General features: G+C 34.8%; 1 long non-coding RNA gene across 1 annotated transcript; it reads right to left on the bottom strand.

Moving 5' to 3' along the window:
- Positions 1–9,949: 9,949 nt before the first annotated feature.
- LOC125781124 (uncharacterized) lies at positions 9,950–21,920 on the bottom strand. Its single transcript, XR_007424270.1, has 4 exons — positions 21,537–21,920; positions 21,037–21,210; positions 10,709–10,763; positions 9,950–10,108 (listed from the first exon to the last, which is right to left on the bottom strand). It is a non-coding gene; the product is annotated as an uncharacterized LOC125781124 (long non-coding RNA).
- Positions 21,921–22,290: the final 370 nt, after the last annotated feature.

Below are 22,290 nucleotides of genomic sequence, written 5' to 3'. Positions count from 1 at the left end.
ATATGACATACAAATTAATACGGGCAATAAGAATGTGAGACATAAATAAGTTTTAAAATAGCTTATTAATACTGTGCATTCCAAAATGCACATACAACATTGTAACATTGTAAAAAGTGTAAATGTATAAACAAAACACAACTACTGGGAAAGTTTCCAAGACAGGGATTAAGACTAGTTTTGGACTACACAGCATTTTGAACTGAGATTTTCAATTAAAAGGAAAATACAGTCTATAATTAGGCCTAATCCCTAAACCATATGTATATAAACTGAAATCATTGCTAAACACATTTCACATATACATATATGCAATGCTTAGTATTAAATGTTGTATATTAATATTCATTCATACATTATTCTGCTCTTGTTAAGATCTATGTATGTATATATAAAAGTAATACAATGGATAACTATAAGAAAGTCAATTCCAGCTTTGTGCAGTTTTAAACTGTTCTGTATCAGGTTTTACACAACTACAGTTACTGTATATAGAAAAACCTCACATTGTGCATGTAAAATGTTTCACCTTTGCCAACTGTTTATTTCCTAAGCAAAACCATATCCCATTATAACTGAGAGCAAAGATAAGATTTTAATGCACCCACAGCACAGCTGTGCAAAACCTGAAGCAAAATACTGCCATCTATGGCCGTGCTCAAAGCAATGCTGGGGAATTTCTATTGTGATGCTGGGAGGGGGACCAATGCCACAAACTGCAGACAGTTTGAACACAAAGCAGATGCTACAACAGAAATTAGCCATTATCTGTTCAGATTCAGTATATCATATAAATGTCCCAATACCCTGTTAGTAATGAATAAGAATAAAATTACTAAAAAATTATAGGTTATTTTAAGTGATAGCATGGAGGAACTAATTGTGAACCAATATCGGAACAATTTTTTTATATATTTATATTTCTAACTTGAGGTAGATAGTGTACGATTAACCATTTCTAAAAACTTTATACTATTTAAAGTAATATAAAGTAGTGTAAAAGAAATATGTCTCAGCCAAGAAGCATTTAGGAACCTTTTCCTTAAACTTTCTGAAACAGTTTTCTTTCTGAAACAGTTAAGTTTGACTTACTGAACTGCATTAGAATATATTGTTGAAGATGGTGAACTAAAGAAGAAATTTACACATGATGAAAACCAAACCTTTTTCACACATACAAACCATACATGTTTATTGGAATTAACCAAATCTGAGGTGTACCATATTGTGTATTTTTTTTACAAATCAGACCATGAGTTAATTAGACTTTGTTATCGATAAATCCCCTGAGTAGCAGATGCAACATTACCATATTAAAACTTTTCATATTGTGTATAAAACAGTTAATATATACGTATATCACTACAATATACTGCCCAGCCTTAGACTGAATGCAATGCTAAAAGACTGAGAAAAAACAGCATACAATATTCCGTGTATCTTTACTGGCGTCTTTAAAAACAAACCAAACTGACCTGGCATTATGAGCATGTGTCTGCTGTTGAGAGGGTTGGGTTGGAGGGTTAAACATGCATTGTTAGGCTCTTGAAATAACATGACTAACACAAACGGACCACCCCTGGGAACGAGCAAACTCGCTGTAATTCTATCCTAATCAATCATGTGAGTCAAAGCAACTCTTGTTTTCACTCACTGTGTTAGTCATCTTACCATAACATAGTTTCCTACAGTAGTACACTTAAGTGGAGTAGTGACATATTACATGTAAACACACAGCAAGGATTTCACCCTCTATCAGCTGGAAAAAAGGTTCATTAAAGCCGAACGATTTTTTGTTGGCTTGAATAAAAAATAAATAAAAAAATAAAAACAGCCAGTTAAACATGCATAGTGCCATCATGAAGCCTTAACAAGCCCCTTTTCTCAATTATACAGCACAGCATGCTGGATAAGAAGTTAAAAAATCTAACTTTCCTTCCAAATGACCATCTGGTTGCCTTATCCTTTAAATAATACAATTCAGAATGCAATTAAGCGAGGGGATTCTGCTGCAGCTTTCTAAACCACCTGCCATGCCATCAAAAATTCACTTATCTTATGGTTGCCCAGAATGACTTCATCAAGCTATGCCCATGCTGAATTAGGTCATACATCAATTAAGAACATCACATCACCTTATTCATTCATATTACAAACTGATAACGCAACAATCCCCACAGCCATAAAGAGGATCTAAACTGAGATATGGCATTTTTACTGTAGCTCTACTTAGAAATGCATCCTTTTTTTCTTTTAGCAGTAGCTTCTCATAATTTTTTGATATCGGACAAGATTTACCGCATTGGTCTCTAACCAGACTCCTGCATATCTACCTTCCTGCAATCTCTGGATCTGACCCTAATCCACCCCACCTGATCCATCTAATTACTGCTTTTAGAACCCCTTGATTGGAGTGTGTTAAATTTGGCTTGAAGCTGAAACTTGCTTAGGGGTAGCTGCTCAGGAGGAAGGGAGAACTGAGACCACTGAAAAAAATGTTGGGAAATATCCCTTTAAATTTAAAGGATTTAAGTTAAAAAGTCTGAAAATTAAGTTTTGAGGTAAAAACTATGCTTATGTAGCTAATCAAAACTAGGCAGATAGAAAAACAAAGCAAATGTACCCCCACTCAATAACACAAAATTACATACCATAAATAAGTTCATGATATATTCTAATTCTACCAACAATAGACAGGTTTTCATCCAACTGTCCAATAAAAAAAATATAAGTTTCATAAACCCTGTATCAGATAATTAAACTATGAGAGATGCCATTGAAGAGCTATTTTTAATTAAAAAAAAGAAAAAAAAAGTTATTTACGAAAACTAAACTTTTTTCTTTTTTTAGCATAGCTCATCAAAACCGTTGTAGTGCGTACACATCTAAAAGTGTTTTTACAGATTTCTAAACACAAATATTTAATGTTAAGGAGCATCTTCTCACTGTTGTCTTTAGATACCGGTAATATAAGGTAATTGAATATCAAAATTGCTTAGTCAGTCCACTGGTGCTTTCTGCCTTCTTTTATTTTAATCAATCATATGTAGGGATGCACAATGATATCTGAATTATTTTGGTTTCGAGTAATAATTACTTTTTGGTTTATTAGAAAATCTGTATTCTCCAAGATATATTTCAAACCGGTACTTGCTGAAGTATTTATTGTATGCTGGGAAAGGACCAAAAGATGCAAGCCGCACTACTACAATTGGCCAATACTAACCGTGCTACTATAAAATTAATTGATTTAAGCTATTTTTTTTTTAAGAATTTAAATGTTACACAGGAGTGTCCAGTCTCTCTGAAAATCATAAATGTGTATAATGGCATTGGCATCAGCGTATATGTACATGTGTGTTACTGGCTTTTTCCATCTGCCTAAAACTCCTCACAAAAGGTGCATCCTTAACTATAAATTTGGCAAATGTTTTTCCATTCTAACTTATCAAATTTCTATATAAGCTTATTAACTTTATTCTTGGACTGCACATACTTCTATGCAAGGTTTGGTAGGAGTATTACACATTTTCCATTTATATCAAATAATTTTAAAATGCACTCAAAACTACACATCAAAAAATATGATAGCCCAAAATTTCACCCTGAAGGAATCTGAGAAGAATAAAAACTTGGGTGGGTCGCCGTGCAGGACTGTCATGGAGTGGCTCAGAATGGCAGTGGGTCATCTTAAGCGACAACTCCTGCTTTTGTCTGGATGGACACTACCAATGAAGAGGTGTGTGGAGGCACTGTACAGGCATCAACTGTTGACACATTACAAGTCCAGAAGTGTGTTTCATTTGGTGCCAAATCACCATTAGTCTTCATTACAGACCAAATATCTTCCTTACAGGCACTTTGACAGCTTAATGTAAGGGTTAAAAACTTTACCCCAACCATTAAATCTGAATAAACTGCATGGGATAGATTTATCTTTCTTTCAAATAGCATTGCAATCCATCACTTACTTCTAGGTGCAACAATGTTTGCAACAAATTCAACAATTAGTTTAGTATGCAAACATATGCATAAAAACATATAGAAAAAAATACACAGATCATTTAAAAAAAAGAATATATATTTTTTAAATGCACTAACAGGGACATTCTGTGAAGTATGTTTAATAGAGGTGTATGGATTATGAAATTATATAGGAGGAAACATTTGTGGGCAAAGCATGAACAGGTCAACAATACTTTTAGTTTTTAGTGAAAACTCAGTCATAAACGAATGCCAGCTCATGACAGCACCCCAGACTTAAATCTCAAGTATGAGACTCTTCTGATCCTATGAGCCTGTCAAAATCTTGTGTCCCCCTGGAGTCCCAGGCTTTACTCGCCATGTGCTATGATCTGTCCCGTCTGTCGTTCTGTCTGTTAACTCCACACTCACCCACTGTGCCCGAAACACAGAGTCACAAACTCACCATTAATCCACATCTCTAGGGTTGGCTGGCACACTCCCATGCCGGCTGCTCTTAAGATAGAGAAGTTAAGGAGTAGTAAGAGTAGTAACAGACTGCCTCAAAGCACACTGGGTATTAAAATTCAATGACAATTCTTTGGAATCCTTATGATCCACACATCATTCTGTACTATTGAATTACTTTGTACATTTAAATTTACTTTAGGTACCCAGGGCAGGTGTCAGGATATGCTGTGTAGTGAGGGCTTTGGTCACCTACTCATGATCTGTTTACATCATTTGAGAATTTTAAGGCTATTTCAAAAGACTATTTTAGGTCACATAAAAAGATGCTATGTTTATTTTGAGTTGCATTTAAGGTCATTCCATTAAGTTAAACATAATTTTGAGGCAGCGAGGCAGCAATATACAATTTGAAGCTTTAAACAACTCAGAAACACGTCAATCTAAAGTCTAAAGTACAGCCTCAACACGAAAGCATTAAGTACACATGTAACCTTGAGTTTCTTCTGATACAGATATAAATCAGATACCGTCTTTTTTTTTTAACTATCTTTAACTAAGTTGTTAACACCTTAAACACCTTAGCTTCCCTGCTGGACTGTGACTAGTCCACTAACCAGATACAGTATCCTTTGAGTGCTGATGAAAGACTAGAAGATGACGAACACAAACTGTGCAGCAACAGAAAAGCTTTTGTCTCTGAAAAAATGGTGGATCAGCTAGGTCTAGTAGAGTGGACAGTAAACGAACACAGCGTTTAAAAACTCCAGCAGCACTGCTGTGTGTAATTTACTTGTAGCGGCACAACAAACAATAACACACTATGGTCAATGTCACTGCAGTATTATTATACACAATTATACTTAAATAAATGGTGTAGTTAAAGTTTACACTCTGATTTGTAGTAGAGAACCTTACATTTTATTAATAAAAATCATCAAAAATCCTAATTGTGCTCCACTGCTCACTTCCTCTCCATGTACCCATACTACCAATGATCAGGTGAAAACAACAAAATAAAATACAGTCCACATAATAACCTATATTTAGTAAAACATAGCCTAATAGGAAACAGTCACAAAAGTTCAGACAAAAGGTCTATTGAAGCAACGGTAGACCCACCTTAACATTCAGAAGTTTCTGTGTTCAAAGCAAAGCGTCACCCACACAACACAGATCAGTTCAGTAAAGCACGTACCTCACAATACAAAAGAGAGATTAAACTAGTCAGCCTGTCCTAAAAACGTACTTCTCTACTTATGTCCACTTTTGGGTTATTACACATTAACCACCTTTGTACTCTGCATAGACACTTAAAAAAAAACTAATCTAATTTCTAAACTCTGGATTACTGAGCACTATAGACAAAAATGCTGGCTACAATGGCCATTGTTGCTCTGAATTATCGTAACTCATCTTACTGTCTTGATTTATGTTAATAACCAATTACGTATGACAGTCAATAAAGAAAAGGCCACAGCCCAACAACCCTCTGGTGCTTGGAATGTAGTGCCTCTGATGACGTGTTCAAAAAGTCAATATGCTCTGTATACAATTTACCCTTTTAATGTTTACAAACAAAATGCATTAAGACCTTATTTAATTCATTTAAACATCCTCTAAGATTTAAGCAAATAATGGATGTTTTGGGATTCTTTACTCTGCAAACATGACATGTAATAGCTTAAGTCTGACAATATGCCAAAGTTATCAAAGCAAACTAGCTTGGTGACTGACACGTTTACGTGATTTGATCCCCCCCCCCTTAACCCGCACTTTACAGATTTCCCTATTGTCAGCCTTTCACTACCCTGTCAAGGTGCTGTTAGGAGGCAGCTGTTATTTTCCCTCTTGAAGGAACATCATTTTAACCTGAGAAAGTCAGCCACCCCAATGTAGGGTCACTGCAAAAAATGTGACCCATGGGGCTAATTCTCAGGAATTCACTTGAGGGTGCATTAATCAACTTCACAAGCACAAGCACTCATACATTTGCGTTTAGGAAAAAATAGCATATATTAGTAAAAGATTTTAAATTAAATTTAAATAAGTGATTTATGATGAAAACCTCAGATTTTAGCTTTAAAATAATCTATAAACATACATCATGTAAATTTACAGACCTGCTTGTAACAGCTTAATAAGAGACGTTAAACAAGATAAAAACAAACATATGCTGTTATTCACTTTAACATTCATTTTTGTTGAAATTTTACAATTAGATAGCAAAAAGGCAAGTTCAACACTTTGCTTAAATCACAAAAAAATAAAACTCAAAAGACTTTAGAAAGCCATTTATAGTTACATATTTATATTTCACAAACAGATTGTACATTGTAGTATTGTTTATTTTTACATACAGCCTATATTTTACGTATACCGGTAACTTGCAATTTTAAGGTTTTAAACTACTGTTTTTTTTTGTTGTTAATTGTTCCTCAAGGGGCTTTGGCTGCTTGCCAAATATTATTAAATTTTACTAAACACATTTCAGTGCTTTAAAATGTTTGTTGAAGCAGGAAATGAAAACCTAAAATATAACCTTAACCTTAATATGAACAAATATTTTCCTTTCAACTTTAGCCTATAAACCTGCAAAGAAATGGTACATTTCCCTCTATTTTTTCATTCACTTTCTAATGTAAATATTAGTGAATATCAGAAAAGCAGAAACTGCAAAACTTTATTTGAATTAATAAAACTGACCTGAGCATATCTCTTTTTGCAAATAATTTCACAATAATAATCTCCTCAAGACTATAATTAGTACAGGCAAATTTGAAGATAAAATTCAAATTAAACAAAAACTGTTAGTGCTTTTTTTTTTTTGAAGGATGTGACATTAAAGGCTTTATGTCACTAAGATGGAAAACATTTTTTTTATTAACCTCAATTTTATCACGTGCAGTTGAAACAGAAAGTTGCTGGAAATGAATAAAATAAAGGACTGCATACTTGAATTGCAGGTATTGTCAGGTGACAAAGTTGTATGAAATATTAAATTTTACAAAAACGTATTTATTCACCTGCTCATCCGCTCTGCAGGGTACCACATTTTTTTTACTCACTAGAGGGCAATTTACCACTTATTTTGGTTAGAGTGGAAGAGTCTGGGGTACCAGGAGGAAACCTACAGTAACACAGGGACATCTACAGACAGTGACTGGAAACGAGGCGCTGTGCTTCACACACAACTTGCTGTTCTACAACACAAATTCAAAAAATGTTGGAATGTTGTGCAAAACGTAAATAAATGCAAACAAAAACCAAGTACAGTGATTTGTAAATCACATAGACCAATTTTGTAATCACAATCAGATGTTAAAAGTTTTACCATTTTACCATTTCGTGAAAAACATTAACTCGTTAAGAACTTGATGTGCAAAACTTCTTTTAAAAAATTAGGAGACAACAATTTGCAACTAACTTTCATAGAGAGTAATAATGTCTTAGAAGAAAATATGGACAAAGGTTCACCAATCTGTCAAAAAAACGTTATATGGAACAATTTCGAAAACATTTGCACAAGGGACAAGGTGATGTTGGATTCTGGGTATCTTAAGGCTCTTTTAATGCATTAAATCAGGCATGATTCTGTACTTGAAATCAGTGCATGGGCTCAGGAACACTTCCATAAATCATTGTTTGTGAATCTGTGAACACAGTTCACTGTACAATCCAAAACGTTAAGGCAAAGTTAAAGCTGTATCAAGCAAAGATGAAGCCATAAGCTAAAATCATTCAGAAACACGAGCATCTTCACTAGGCCAAAGCTATTTTAAAATGAACTGGGACAAAATGGAAAACTGTTCTGTGAACAGATAAATCAAATAAAATGAATTAGCTAATTTGCAAATCTAAATCAAAGTAAACATTCTCCAAAAAGCAGTGAGATTAATGTGAAATGAATTCACATCTGTAGTATATAAACAACGGGCACTTGATTTTGAGAATAATGCTTTAGTACTTTAATAAGCTGCTCTCGAGTTAGTTTCAGACAGAATTACTTAGTTGACCGCACCCATCTTTCTGTATTTTTCCTCATCTCTCACTCTATCCTCAAAAACTACAAACTAGAGTTCAGACTGAGGGCAATGCTATTGACAAAGCACATACCTTAAGGCCTGCGGCACACACTCAAGTATGTAGGTGTCTTACTTTAAAAGTATGCAGCCTTTTATCACACCTAGTCTTTTTATGGCAGAACCATGCCAACAGTATGGGAGGGTAAGGTTTTCAACACAAATAGAGGTCTTATAGCCTACAGTGGAGCTTGTATAATTATATTTTAGAAATGTAAATAATTCACAACCTTACAATATACAAATTAAATGATATCTGTGGTGTATCTTGTTAGAATAACTCGAGTCTTGCACATTTCAGCAGGTGTTGGGCATTACTCGATTGTTTTACATACAGCTTTTGCCCTGGAAGTCTACCATGTCCTGCTAAACAAAAGACACCTTTTTACTGAAAGCCTTGCACATCTGTGGACTGAATCAAAGCAGTAATGCATTTCATGGTGGGAAGAATGAGGAGAGCTTGAACATCCCAGTGTATTTATTGCTCATGGCCAATAATGCTAGCAACTGATCCCACACGTCCTAGACAACAGCACAATGACTAGCACAAAGCAAAAGAAAACATAGCATGTGGTTGAAGTACTAAAGAAACCACATCTGAACCTTAGCACGATAGTGCACCTGCAAGAACATATTCTCATAACTAAACCCTGTTAGCTGTAAATGTTATAGAATAATTCATGTTTGGTTTCCTAAAGAAACTTTTTCAAGAATAACTATTTAAAGAACAGTTTTTCCTTGCATGTGTAGAAGCTCAAGAACTTTGTCAAAAAAATGTCAAAAACCACTCAGAATATTTTTGAGAGCGCACTTTCTAAACAACGGAACTTACTGTGTCAATAATTCTTAGGAGATGGCTACAATATTTCTAGTAGTGCCACAGCCACCCATGATCGGGCATCCAAGACTCACATGACAGTATATAAAAAGGCATTTTAGCAAGTTTGTCAGAAGCAAAGATGTGCAGTGGTTCAGCATTTTGTGAAAATCTGGTTCTAAAATGTTCCTTAGTAAAGGTTCTGAATAACCCACCATCAATAACATATCATATCATTAAAAGACTCAGAGAATCTGATGAAATCTCTGTGCACAAGAGACAATGCAGATAGTCAGTATTGGATGCTTGTGATCTTCTAACCCTTAGTTGATTATGTACTGGAAATCACTACATGGGCTAAGGAGCATTTCCACAAATCCCTGTCTGTGAACACAGTTCACCGTACAATCCACACATGTAAGTTAAAGCAGTCAATGAAAGATTTCTAGTTCATTTCTGGTGATGCAAAACCCATCCGTCACTGGGAGTCCAAAATATGCAGGATGGCCCTCTCTCACCTCCCATCACCCAACACAACAGTAGCCAACTATGTTGTCTATTAGTTGGTAACTGACTCAAAATTTTAATATTCATTTCAATGTGTATTCAGCATCAACATTTCATTAGCAGCACAGTTTTCTGGCTTCTCCTGCTTCCTTGATAGCTAGATAGATAAGACGGTACAGTACCTTTTTGCTGACAGTAAAGAATCAGCAATCATGGGTTCCTCTAAGTAGCTGGTCAGAACTCAGAACATCGACCACAGTGCAGGAGAAGGCTACAAGATGAAGAAAAAAAAAGCATTTTCAGGTAGTTGTTTCCTCAGTTCATAATGTAATGGTAGGAAATAAAAATGGTGGAGGTCAAGCCTATTCAGCATTCTCTCCACAAATCATAACTTTACAAAGGAGCATTCATGCAAGCCTAAAGCCTAATTTTGAAAACAAACCTGATCAACCTTTTATTAAGCAATTTTTTTGTACATGTTTGGCGAAAAAGGGGTGCAGAATTTGATTAAAAGAACACCTCTCCAACTGTTAAGCACAGGGTGGATGTTTTGAGCTTGTGTTGGTAAGGGTAAGAATTTTATTAGTAGAAGGAAGAACAGATCCTTTTCTATACCAGCAAATTCTGGAAGCAATCAAGCGGTTTATAATACAAAGCTGAAGGACAACATTGCTTCTACAGCAATGTGATGACATACCTCTAACATACCTTAATACCTAAACACAACAAAAATGGACAACCTCATCACATGCAAGCTGAAAGTTTTGTCAAGGCCTTTAAAGTACCCCAACCTAAATATCATCAAGGAATTCTGGAAGGTCTTTTAAATGTTACTGTGATATGTGATGAATGGGTCTTATTAATGACTGACCTTGAATGGTGCTCCAACTGTAGCTTAAGTCTTTTCTTTTTCTGTTATTTTGAAACTGTAAAAGATGGAAATAAAAAAAGAAATCTTACTTAACATGTTAAAGTAATGTACCACTGTTAACCTTTTGAAAATAAGGTCATCTGTTTCTTCACAGAATTTTTCACAGTAACATATTTATTTAACATGGGTGTAAAATGCAGCCCACTGTAAATGTGTGTCTATATAAATGAAATGTATTTAGAAAGCTTTATTAATCATTTAATTAGCATATTCCATTGTGATAATATCAATGACGGTTGAACGGCTTGTATCATTTTATAGCAGTCTATAAACAAATTTTTGCTTTGGACTAGAACATTTCCTCATATGCACAATGCAGATTAGACATTGTATCCTGACATTGGCTTTTAGCACGGTTTTAGACGAGTCTTCATAAGAAAACCACTACCAACGGCCTCTTCCTGTGGCACCATCTGTTAGGGCTTAAACTTGTATTATTAGTGGCACGCAATATGGAAATATATATTGATTTCATGAATACTATTTTCCTATTTGGTAACAATGGTAACAATTATGGTAGATCCTTTCTAAAAGAAGATATTGAAATGAATACATTTACATTTGAGGCCAGGCCCTTACTTGATCGTTTTCGACAACGTTTTTACCTTAACGTATCTTACAGACGTTACAGCTTATTTGACTGCTAATTTGTTTTTTTCGATGGTAAGAGATGAATGTAAACGGCCATTTAGTTTTGTTTATTAGCAAGTTAGCAAAGCCCATTTGAGCGGGTTTCCCACAGTGTGGCTGGCAACCATTGGTTCAACCAACACAAAGCAGGTATAGGCCGTCAATGTCACACAAAGTTCAGAGCAAGTGCTGTTCATATTCTAAGGTTCATGTGAGAAAACCATCTACAACCTTTTAAAAATGTTATGATTACAATTGTTCAGAAAAGAAGAGGCTCTGGTATCTGATATAGTTTTCCATTGTAGCATTCATTCAACATGTTGGTATAACCTTCATACCTAGCTCAATTGTACTGATATGCAAACTGTGTACATCAGTATAAACCACAAATATTAAAATAACATGAGATGTAGGTATGTATCCAAGACATCTGCCTATTCTCTGACTATTTTCCATTAATAGGAAATAAACCAAGCACCAAACCACCACATATGTTATCTAAAGCAGTGTCTAGAAGTCCAAAACAACTGTGCATGGCTGTTTTGCTAAAATCTTGTTGCCATCAGCCACCCGAAAGCAGTGTAAGGCCTTAAAAACATAAAAAAGCTGCAATTCTAATGCAAAAACATATAGTACACCTGTATGGTACATTCAGACTATAAAAATAGATAAGTAAAACATGTAGATCTTCTACTACTCAATCTCGGCACCTCTCAGTTCTTCACTTCTAGAAGGAGTCAGAACACTACGCTCGGTAGGAACGTCAATGGCGCATACAGCACCTGAATTTCACACATCAGTGATCAGTAATAAAAATTAAGGAAAATACAAGATTAGCTTAAAGAGTACTGTCAAAGTGTCATGAAAAGCAGAGGCCCAGCTTTGTAGCTGGCAGGTGGGCGCAGCAGCTTGAGCTGAGTGAGAAAACAGCTAGAGGATCCAGTGCCAAAGGTGTTGAAAGGCACCAAAGCTCTGCTGTAAAGCCTGGCACCTCCCTCTCTGTAAACACAAGACTATTGCTTAATGCTTCAAGTGTCAAGCAGTGAAAAGAAGCCAACCACTGATTAATGAGCACGTTCTGGGAACTTTCTGGAAAAGGGCATCACTAAGCTTATTCACAGTTTCAGCTCAAAGCCCTGTAGAACATAAGTGTGTTATCTGGGGTCCAAACAGTTTACAAAGAATCAGCACACAGATGCCAGGACAATTAGGATCTCCACCTCATAACCTCTCCTAAGTAGATCTAGTGCAATGTTTGTTGTTGCCACTTACATAAATAAATAATTAAATATGAATATAAAGTATTACATAAACTACTATGCTGTATTTACAGACAGTAACTACATGGAAACTTACTACGGCTGGGTACCATGACCAAAAAAGTGGACCACAGCAGTAACTTAAACTTACTTATTTCACATTGACTTTTGAAATGTACACAAAATATTTATATGGGACAAAACAGAACTAAACTAAACTAAACAGTTATGTAACTGCAGCAGTCCTTAAAACATATATTCTGAGAGTTCATGATCATTGAAAGAAAATTTAAGCAAGTTTTAAGTCTAGTTTTACCTCAGAAAGACTTTACATTTTTATGTAATGTGTGTAGAGAGAGAGACAGAGAGAGTGTAAGAGAGAGAGAGAAAAAGTGAGAGAAAGAGAGAAAGCGAGAGAGTGTAGAAAGAGCAAGTGTGAGAAAGTGAGTGTTAGAGAGTGATAGAGAGAGCAAGTGTGCAGTGGCTGAAGTGTGTCACAGAGCTTGGTTCTAATGAATATAAGTGGTCCATAATTAGTTTGTAGCAGCAGTGGATTAATCTCTAACATAATTCTGAGTTTGAGAAAGCGAGTTTAATTTAAAACAGCCCAGTATTGACAGATCACTTCTAGATGTAAGTGTTGCTGTGTCATCAATATTCATAAGCATTTTCACTCAAAGCATAGATTAACAAAACTGCAAAATCATACTTGATACTACCCTTTCTCAAAAGCAGACTAGTCATAAACAAATCCTGGAGCCAAAAAATAGGAAGATTATAATATTCTGTTATATGATCTTTCATGTGGACTCATCAAGCATTCTCACAGATTCAGAGTGCAAGATATTGCATAGATTGGTAGTACAAACTTTTAACGCCGGGTGAATGTTGTTTTGTGTTGCTTACCTTAGAAATTAATTGCTAGGGGATATCCTTGTCAACTAGTCAATTAGTTTATGCAGTTCCAAATACCTATATAACCTAACATATGTTTTATTCAAACGCTGGGGTATCATTGTCCTGTACCATCTTTTCTGATTCATGCCTTAGGCCCAATCAGGTTGCATTTTTCTTTTAACATATGCTCTCCACCCCTGTTTCCCTCTGGAAAAATATTCCTAAAACAAAGCAAGATGACAAAAAGTTCTCAAACAAAAGCTGTCTATGTGTCGCAAACAGGCCCAGTTAAAGGTCACACTGTTATCAAAACAAATCAGGCAGGTAGAGAAGATATACACTAATTGTCTGAAACAAGATCTGCCAATAAAGTAAAGCAACAAATAACTACTTAAAATAAAACAAAAGCAGTCACTTTAGTAACTTTATTCAGTCAATTTGGGGAAGTCAATTTGGTTCTTAGGAAGTCTACTGTGCCAATGTTTTAGTAAAAAAATATATACATATTTAAAGCCACATATCGATAACATCACAAATACAATATATCTTAATCTCAATATTTTGTCTGACCCCCAATATCCCCTGTAGGTGATTCATAAAGCAGGAAATTGATCCCGAGTCTTCAGGCAGCTACAGAAAAGTCTAGGCAAGAGGCAAGAGATGGCTATAAATATTTGGTTGAAGGACCATAGAGCATATGGAGTAGGGCTGCAACGATTAGTTGATATAAAACTTAGCCTGTGTCTCCAGAAGTGCCCAAACACAATAGATTACATATTTATTCATTAATTATCCGTTTAAACAACATGTGGACATAAATGCCTATTATATCTCATGTTCAGCTGTTTCTCTGTTGTTTCTAGAGAAGGAGGACAAAAATAATCGTTGACTAATTGACTAATCAGAAAAATTATCATTAGATTAGTCGACTACCAAAATAATCATTAGTTGCAGCCCTAATATGGAGGCGAACAAACATGGAGAAAGCCAGACCACGGAAAGCTTTAAAAACATTACAACTTTTCAACCAGCTCTTTATTATCTCTGTAGCCAGGTTTCTTAGGTTCTTAATTTATATGGTTCCACATCAGCAGTGGGGTATCCAACAGATTAGTTGCACATTAAGTGGTTTTCTATATTGTACAACCCTAGCATACAATATACATTTCTATACACTGGGCTCTGTATGTGCATGGATGTTCTGATGTGTGTATGTGTGTATATGACAAATAAATCTCAGATTTAACTCAAAGCTTACAAGTTTACATAAGGACCTACCATATAGTTATGGCTGAATGCTGCAAAATTGCACAGAAAGCTTTAAAGTCTGATGCACATCTCAATTACACAAGATACACTGTTGTTCAATTACACAAATTAAACCATTTCTTCAAAGAATCAGAATCAGAATCTATTTGATGCACTCAACAAATCAGACTGCATATGGAACTAAACAAACAGCAACATCACAGTGTGTGATATACCTTATCTACTTCCACACTAAAGGTCACCACTATCTATTATTTTAATGTAGGCCTATCACAATAACTATTTTCACGGACTATATATCGTCCCAGAAAAAGGTGCAATAAAAGCTATTACTGGCAATAATATAATTATAATATTATAGCATAACAGTGCAGTTACAGCCCTTTAAAAATCAATTCACGTTTTGGTAATAATAAGGGCAATGGGTTATTAATGGAAGATGCATGTTTTTTTCCATCAATGCACAGTATATTTATAATGCCGTTTATTTTAGCTGGTGTCCCTACCTATTGCATATTTAAACATTTTTTTTAGAGCCAGCCATCACTGGTGGCAGATCTATCATTCATGCAAGAATTAAATAACATGCTATTTGTGTTACTTTAAAAACTGCCCAAATGCCACTTTGGAACTTGGAATGCAAAACATGTTTAAGATTACCTGCTGAAATTATAGACCAAATATGTAACTATTTGATGAATAATACTAGATATTTCTAGTACAATGCACAATATTAAGCCAGTCCTGACGTGACCTGACCTGACTCTGTCAAATATAGTTGAGAAAAAAAAAACTCAAGTCCGATGAGTATTTAGAAAAGATTACAATGCTTTAATTCAATGACTAAATGTCAACACTGAACATAAACATTTGTAGCTGATCGCCGGTGTTAAGAGCAAACAGCGGCTCTCTTCAGAGCGACTGAGTGCCCACAGGTCTGATGAGTCTAAAGACTGAAAGGCCTGAAGCCACTGGCTTAGATGAGTGTCATAAAAAACAATATTTGCAGAGGGATCTTCTGTCTTAATGCACAGAGTACGCAAAGAGAAGAGCACTTGTTTTGGGAGACTGATTGTAGATCTAAGCATTTCAATGTATTGCTCGTGTGACAGTCTAAAATAATCAGTGATCCCTGTTACTGTAAAATGTCTTTGAGAGTCTACGTGTATCAACAATATGCCTATTGTATTCATGTTAAATAAAGATGTCTTGTCCACAATGTCAGAATTCTTCTATATGTCTAATTTGCTACATTTGGAATGTCAATATTTAAACGACAGTCACAGGAGAGCATTGTTACACTCCACACTCTCTGCACTGATCCTCTAAAAATAAACTCCACACTTCAGGCAAATCAAGTTACAAGCAAACAGTGTCATCTGGTGATTCATTTCAGGTTTGAACTAGAGGAGCAGGATAGACTGAGGGAAAACTGACCCTTCTCTTTTTTCCTCTACATAGCAATTCCTTTTAAATGTTGCTCATTTGTAGGGCTGTGTATTGGCAAGAGCTTGGCAATACAATATGAAATAATTTAAGATATTGTAATATATTGTGATTCTTTAATCATGACAATCTTTTGCAGTTTTTTGTAAATAAATCGTAAGGGAAACTGTCAAAATACAAACATCACTATATGCATAAAATATATATATATATATATATATATATATATATATATATATATTTTTTTTTTTTTACATCCGTAGTCAGTTACGATAAGTTCAGATATAGTAAACTATGCATTTACATTGTATAATAATCAACTTAGAAATTTCCATTCATCACAATATAAAAAGAATGTGATATTTTATTAGAGTTGCAACAATGTGAAAATATTGGGCCGATGCAGATATCCAATATTGCATGTATATATCTACTGATATCAATGCCAATATACACATTTATAACTTACAGAAAAACTAGACACACCAGCATAACTTCAAATCTAATAGAAATAACAACAAAATGAGCTTAAATCAATGGATTTTAAAGTAGAGCAGCCAGTGTCAGCCTATTGTATTAGGGAGGCCAGAGTTGGTCCTTGGTCTTTTTTTCCAGTTTGAAATATTGGCCATATTTGCAATTATCTGCCGATACTGATAATTCCGATATCATCGTGCATCCCTAGTTTTCATGCAGAATAATGAGGTTGCTCGTCATTTGTTTGTCATACACAGAGACACGCCAGACTTAAATTGTATTTTTATGAAAGCTGTCTAACATTTATCAGATCTATTTACTTAAGTTTATTCTTGTAAGGCCCATATCTTGTATTTTATGACTAGTGATAAGGCAGGTGGCCAGGCCTGTGGGCTGTGATGGGGATATCAGCTATAATAAAGCCATAACTCAGCGTCATCATTACAGGCACAGTGCCCACCCATCATCACACCTGCTCCTCTCCCCTTTTACATCAACTACAGCAAGCGCTTTATGGCCCTGACACTCTCACTCTAGTGAAAGATGAGGGGTAGGTTCTCTCCAGCAGTGTGCTGGGTAGGCCAGTGTTGACAAATTGCTCTATGGCAATTATCTACAAGAGCACGTCAGGCCTCATTCAAGTCTGGTGCTGGCTGATGATTCGTCTATACAGTACAATATACCAAGACTTAATTTTAGATTCAGTCAACATTTAGCAATATTTATGAAAGGCAACAAACATGACATTCATAAGTGCAATTTCTTTATTTTAGTTTGTGCACTTTACTCACTCAGTCATGAACTGTTTACATAAATATATAAATTATATATATATATATATATATATATATATATATATATATATATATATATATATATATATATATATATATATATATATATATATACATTGTCAGGAGAGTTGGGCGATGTGGCCCTGAAATACTACCACAATATTTCAGGGTATTTTTCCAACATATTGTATGATAAATCAATAACAAATTATTGTGACAGGCCTATTAGAAACTTATAGGAATATAATATTATTCCATGTAGCACTACGAAAAGGATTCCAAAGTGTAGATCATAAACCTTGCCAGTTCTTCTGTAAAGCTATCATACTTCAGTTTTAAACTCCATCCCAAATCCAAAAAGCTGGGTGATAAGGCAAAAAAAAAATAATAATAATACAGCTCTGGAAAAAAAAAGAGACAACGTAGTAAAGATGTTTTCCATGATTTTAGCAAATTGAAAAACTCAATGATCACAAGTAATCAAGCCAAGTTGAACCTGTTAAATTTTGCACCAGGAGTGGATCAAGTTATCCAAAAGCAGTGTTTAAGACTGGTGGAGGAGAACATGCCAAGATGCATAAAAACTGTGATTAAAATCCTGTGTTATTCCACCGAATATTGATTTCTGAACTCTTCTGAACTTGTGAATATGAACTTGTTTTCTTTGCATTGTTTTAGGTCTAAAAGCTCTGCATAATGTTATTTCAGACATTTCTCATTTTCTGCAAATAAATGCTCTAAATTAATCATTTTATTTGAAATTTGGGAGAAATGTTTTCCATAGTTTGTAGAATAAAACAACAATGTTTATTTTACTCAAACATATTCCTATAAATAGCAAAATCAGAGAAACTGTTTTAGAAACTAAAGTGGTCTCTTAATTTTTCCAGAGCTATATATTCACTGCATCCAATATTTACTGCAATGCTTTCACAAAAAGTTTTTTTTTTTTTTTTTTTTTTTTTTACATTGTCTAAAGAAATGTACAGTTGGGTCAGTTTTCATTAAGCATGTATATCCTTTATATGCATAAAAGCATATTGTCTATACTATAGTTATAAAAAAAATTACCTTTTCTGGACCTCAAAAAAACAAAACAAAAAAAAAAAAAACATTCAAAATGTTTTTCTAACATAATTTAGTGCCAAATACTGATTAAATTTTTTTAGTGTGTAGAAAACAAGCTTGTGCTATATAGCATTCCTCTGCTTGCTGTAAACCAATAAACATATTTTCCGTTAGTGCTTAACAGAATCTCTGAACCTATGGCTGCTTTCCAGCTTCGAGACTCGAGGCACGGGAAAACATTAGTACACACTTACTGGTCTCTACAGAAATTCATCAACATTATACATAGGGTTTACTGCATTCTGCTGCCCTCTTGTGTTATGTACCACATATGACATTCTGCTTAAGTGCTTGAATGTACAGGATCGATCCAGACTATTTCTCATGCATGATGTGAATCTTAAGAATATATATTTAAAAAAGAACTTAAAAGCAAATTTCACTTCGGATGTTTACAAAAAGAGACCAACTAAAGAACATCATTAATGAAAAAAATTATCGAATGATGTATAATAGATAATTTCTTTGAACAACATTAAGTTATCAAAATGTCTAATTCTGGACTTTTACCAGCTTAAATAACTCTTTAAATAATGCTTCAAATATAAATATACAAATATACATGAGTATTAAAAATCCTTATTCCGACAAGGATCCGCTGTCAATTTACCCCCTTGCTTTACAGAGGGATAAAATTGTCCTGAACTTTAGCATGCATCATTGTAAACAGTATTTGTTGGTCCATTTGTCAACAAATATTCATGTCAAATTCATAATGTACAAGAAAAGCTGCTGATCTCAAAAAAATAAAAAAATAAATTTAAACCAGAAATAATCAATCAAACGGACCAAATCAGAAATCATGGAGTAACAATGGAGTTTTGTTATGAGTAAGGGTAGGCGATATAGCCCTAAAATGAATCATGATATTTAATGGTATTTTCGTGATAATGATACTCTAGGTGATACGACAAAACACTGAATTTTAAAAATAAATACACTACTGCAACAAAATGAATTTTTAATTTTTATCATTGCATGAGATATGATATGGCCAACCCCTAACTGAGATATTTAAAAAAATCAAGTATTTTATCAGATTGATAACAAAAGTCAATGATCCAGAATGTCATGATACTAATAATGCACTCCAAATATCTCCAGAATTAAAGTAAAATATATAATACTGGACAGATAAAATCTGTCTCTAGTAGATATAAAATGGAAAATGAGAACTTGTGTAAATGTTTCTTTTGCTAAAAACAGCAAAAAAGTTGTACCCTGATGTGATAATTAGAGGTGGGTGATATGTCATGATATTTCAGGATATAATATTGTTCACGAAATTCAAAAATGTAGTCAATATTATTTTGTACAATATGATATGGCACACCCCTAGTTATGAGTGCTGTTTGGCCTAATCTAGGGGAATCAAACCTGTCCACATCCAGTGTGGCTGAAAGTTTTCATACTAAAACAACAGCAGGACACCTGATTTCACTTGGCCAATCAAAAAAACGATTGATATGCGGTTCTGACTGTCTGGAATGAAAACTTGCAGCCACAATCACCAGCCCAATGTGGACAGGTCTGACTCCTCTGGCCTAGACTGAACATCAGCATATAACAAGCTAGGAGCTCCAATCTAAATGCATAGACATTCCTCTGAAGGAATGGAAGAAATTTTAAAGGAAAGTTGTAATCGAATATAAATTCTATCCTAAAAAAATAAACAAAGCATAATTAATATGAACAGTGTTTTTAAACAAAGTTGTCATGCCGGCTCTTTTATTAATGTTATGGCCCTTTCCTCGCTATGTAAACAAAATGGGTAATATTGAGGTCAGTAAAACTTACTGAGGTTACGCCCAGCTCAAAAAGGAAAGTCTTCCTCTCTGCCATGTTTGCTCATCTAATTGGTATTTAACTTTATCTCAATGAAGTGTGGGCAGGTGTTCTCAGTAAGGGCATATAGAGGGCTTTTGGATGTGCTCCTAAAAAGACAAGTGCTAAAGTGCTAAAGCAGTGGTTCTCATATTTTTGGATTGGATTGGATTTGGACTGATTATTTTTTATCTCAAATATACAAATAGCATGCTATAGAGGGTTAACGAGAACTGTTCAGGGTTCATGTACTTTTTAACCAATAAATGTCCAGGATTGCTTCATGACTTTTCCATGCCTTCAATACAACTTTTTATGACCATACAATTTTAAGTGCAGAAATAGACAGGAAACCCTAAAACTCAATCAACTAAAACAATCAAATTGTATTATAGTAGGCCTAAAATGAAATTAATAAAAAAGGTTTACACACAATCTTTAATAATAAAATGCTCCATTGTGTAAGGCTAAATTACTGAATTAAAAGAAAACTCCGGTGTAAAATTGACTTTTGGTGCAGTAAAACATCATAAAAATTACTTACCTTTGATAAATAGCACACCTCCGTTCTCCCAGAGCGTTCAGAGATCCAGAAATTTTAAATGTTTGTCCACACACTCTTTAGACTGGGTGACACCGATAAATCGATAAATCGTTTTTTCCACCATTATCCAGGCTCAAAGAAGCTCCACACCTCCTTGCTAGAATCCGGAGAGCCCTGACATTTAAAACGAGGCATTAATAACTTAAAAAGTGCACAAGAAGCTTATTAAAAACCATGTTCATGTTATGTTTTCCAAACCGTTCTGGGTATTTCTATTTTTCAGAAACTTAAACTGAAAATAGCTATTTTCAATAATTAATTTTTTTTTTTCAATAAAAATACATTCCATGACTTTTCCAGGGTTTTTTTTTCATGGCCATACGAACCCTGACTGTTAGACACTGACATCACAGCACAATATTCCAAACCAAAAAGTATCCAAACATTTAAAAAGACTGTATTACTAACACTTTTACTAACACTATTACTAAGTTACTTACAGACCCACGGACTCAGCAGGCCACTGCTCTTCTCTTTACACCAGCAGGGACTGGGGAGGGGGCTGGAATAAGGGTCTTAATCTCCTACAGTCTGCTAGTTTATGAAATATAACTATAACCTACTGGAGGACTCGGTATCACCAATCGGCTCCCGCGGCCTGAGCGCGCCCAAACAAACTACACAGCTTGTTTTGAGTTTGTTCTCAAAACGCCGTTGATTAATGTTTGTTTCACGCGGTCTAAAGCCTCGTTCCTGTGCTCTAACTGTGTTCAGCTTTTTCAGAGGTTTATAAACAAATATAAACTGGTGTCATCATCGGAAAAAGGGTTTTAATCACACTAAACAGCGTGCTGACCATTTAATCCATACACAACCGCGTTAACCGTCGGCACGTCGGTCGGTGGCGTGGACGTGCGCGTTCACGTGGTTTTCGTAGGAGGCAGGTGAACTGGCGTGCGTGCTGCTGCTGGCCTGTGGGTAAACTTTACAGATTTTTTTTTTTTTTCATTTTTTTTTATTCTTAGTTATGTGTCATGTTTTTATTTCCCCCAACAAACAATATTTATTGAATTAATTTGTAAAAATACTAATTACATTAATTGTCCGCTATCATTCATGCTTGATCAACATTAATCAACATTAAATGTTTCAGTACTGAAAACATGATTTTAAAGCTTTGATCAACGCCAGTTGCCAACCAGACGGAACCCAGTAGCAGTAATAGCACCCTCTTTACTACCTACACACGTGTGA

This window comes from Astyanax mexicanus, chromosome 14 (genome assembly GCF_023375975.1).
Source record: "Astyanax mexicanus isolate ESR-SI-001 chromosome 14, AstMex3_surface, whole genome shotgun sequence".
Classification (NCBI taxonomy): Eukaryota; Metazoa; Chordata; class Actinopteri; order Characiformes; family Acestrorhamphidae; genus Astyanax; species Astyanax mexicanus.
Note: the sequence above shows the minus strand (reverse complement) of the source record. Positions and strands in the feature narration are given on the sequence as shown.